The following is a 3203-nucleotide window of genomic DNA, read 5'->3' as shown; positions in this document are numbered from 1 at the left end:
TCACTGCTAAAATTGTAGAGAGTGCACTTCAGAAGGTTTTGCAAAATTTTGAGCAAAAAGCTCAGCCTGCTCTCCTTTTGTAAATTTGGCTCTCAGGCTTGATGCTATTTGGCATTTTTTAAACAGTGAGCATATGTATTTTTGACAGTACGTAATATGCAGCAATAAATGCTTTTGATAAAGACAATGCCCCCTTTAAAACGACACACTAAATATGGTGTGTCCACTTCTGTCCTCTAAGTGCTTAACTATGACTGCTGTACTGACAGGAGTGACACTTGCTTAATATTTATTGGGTGTGACATATCCTCGGTTTAGTCATCATGTGATACCTATAGCAGCCTTGTCATCTTTCTAGATCTTTCTGGCATAGTTTTCTGTATTCCAAGGACAACCGCAGCATTAAAAAGGACCTTAAGAAGCACAAGCTGTAAATGTCTCAGAGTGACTCTGCTGTGGTGGCACATGAAATTGCACGGACTCTTGAGAGAACTCATAATGAAAATGTAATGTAAAATAAAATAAGCAGACATAAGGATATACTGGTGGGTTTTTTTTAGCTCTTGGGTTACTCTAGTGAGTCCTAAAACTGGGGTTGTTCCTTGGACCCATCCAAGGTTTTGTTTTAACCTATGGGAATTGAAATTTTGCCCCTATGCCAGTGTCTTGTTTTAGGCATGAAAATAGCATTGAAATTGAGTTGACGAGGCCCTGTTTTCTCACTTCAGTTATAATTCCTGTCACTTCTTTAATCTTTTACATCTCTAAGCACCCAAAGGAGATAAAAAAGTTCTCAATAGGGTGGCAGAAGCTCAAATTATGCACTTCTATATGTCTTCCCCCAAAGTACAAGAGGTGGCTATCTCTCCCCAGTAAGGATTCCTGTTCTCTTTGTGCTTCTTTGTTACGTATCTTTCAAAGCCTCATTTGATAGTGTAATAATTGGGTCTTATCCATAGCTGTCAACTTTTCCTTTTTCTTGCAAGGAATCCTATTCAGAATAAGGGAATTTCCCTTTAAAAAAGGGAAAAGTTGAAAGCTATGGTCATATCACCTGGATAATGCTCATAAAGCTGTTTTTAGGTTTGCGGTTATGAGAGGAGGTCACCACCATCCCATTTATTATGGATGTTTGCTCCCTTATTGGGACGAGAGGTTCTCCTTTCTTCTCCCTGAAGTCCTGCCACCACCATATTTCTTCCAAATCTGCTTCAGAGGGTTAGGGTACCCCTCCAGAGCAGAGTTTTGGAATGAACAGGGAGACTTGGGGGCAGGGAAGAGAAACTGAAAGTCCCTTTTCATAAGCTGATTGTTATTGCAAGAGTGGGCAGATGTAATTGATTGTCACCCATTGAAATGATACAAATTCGTAAGAAGCTGCCCAGGTAAGAAGGAAAAATAGCAACAGAAGTTGCCACCATTGCTTTGCCTATAGTGTTCTTTATTCTTGATGACTTGAAGTTTCTGTGCCCCCTAGATAAAAGCATGCTTTTGAATTATGGTGCTGGAGGAGACTCTTGAGAGTCCCATGGACTGCAAGAAGATCAAACCTATCCATTCTCCCTAGAAAAGACCCTGATGTTGGGAAAGATGGAGGGCACAAGGAGAAGGGGACGACAGAGGACGAGATGGTTGGACAGTGTTCTCGAAGTGGCCAACATGAGTTTGACCAAACTGCAGGAGGCAGTGGAAGACAGGAGTGCCTGGTGTGCTCTGGTCCATGGGGTCACGAAGAGTCGGACACGACTAAACAACTAAACAACAACAGATAAAAGCAGAACAAAATGCTTATGGGCATATGTTATTATTTTAATACATATGGGGGGAGGGACCCCCTCTAGACTCAATCCTCTGCCACAAAACCAGCTGATACCTTTCTTTGATTTGTATCGCTTAAGGCTCAGGTGTTTCTATTGGAGGCACAGACATAGGGAAACATGAAGCAGAAAAGCAAAATTACTCGATCACAGTGCATTAACAGAAATTTGTTTAAAAGATGGAATGTATATTTGACTGAGAGCTGCTGATGCTCTGGCAGATTGAAAATCATGTTAGCAATGTGGGGGCATGTCAAGATAAATGGGGGGGCACATTATGGATGCTTTTCAGAGTGATTACATTTTTCATTTCAAATTCCAGCACGTTTGTTCTGCATGAAAGGCCGTTGCAAGGAGTCCTGGTTACCACTAATTGATTTTAACCTCACAACTCTATAGGAAACCACAGATGTTAGCTGCTTCATTGAGGCACTCAAATTTTCTACGATTCTCACAAAAGGTTCAGGGTAATTGCAAGATATGTCTTGTAAAACCAGGGATTACTTAAAGCTATCCACTGAGATTTGTTGCATGGAAATCATTAACATTAGGAGTCTAAGCCCATTAAATGAAACGAACCTTTTATATTTGTTCTGGCATCTCTTTCCCCCACCTCAGCTTGAGAAGAATATGGGATATTAACTTAGAACAAAGGAAGAGTGAAACTCCCTCTGTTTCTTTCACTCAAAGCACAAAGATGTCTATTAAAGCACTTCTCTGGGCATTGGCAATTTGTTCTCTTCATACATACCGGTAATAATAAAAAGATGCTTGCAAGAACCTAATAATTCCTTATGTGCATGCATTTAAAACTCATCTTGGTTCAAAAAAGTCATCACTATAATTCCAATGACATTTCACACTAGCCACTAATCCTGAAAATATGGTGTGCCTGAAAAGGCATGCCTGATTTAAATCTGCCTCCCATATTACAAACAAACTTGCTGAGATGGTCTAAATTTTTAAATTTAATTTAGAAGTTTAATTTAATTAAAACATTTTTACCTAGCATTAATTAAGATTAAAGATGTGTGGGAACTCAGTTAAGAAATTGTAAAAATTGTAGAAAACTAATGTTTCCAATATATATATATATATATATATATATATATATATATATATATATACACAGAGAGAGAGAGAGAGAGAGAGAGAGAGAGAGGTTTCCCTCCAATTTTGCCTTGAATTTTACTGTGGAGTTTGGCAGTAGTTCAGAAATATGTGAGTTCACCCTGTGCTCACAGAGAACACTGAAAGGTATTTAACATCCTACAAAATAGTCAGTGGATATTTCACCTGCTACTAGGTCCTTAATAGGCTAATTGCATAGATCCATGACCCAAATTCACATTTCTTTGCATATACACAATGCACATTTAGGCTGAC

This window comes from Lacerta agilis, chromosome 3 (genome assembly GCF_009819535.1).
Source record: "Lacerta agilis isolate rLacAgi1 chromosome 3, rLacAgi1.pri, whole genome shotgun sequence".
NCBI classification, from domain to species: domain Eukaryota; kingdom Metazoa; phylum Chordata; class Lepidosauria; order Squamata; family Lacertidae; genus Lacerta; species Lacerta agilis.
Note: the sequence above shows the minus strand (reverse complement) of the source record.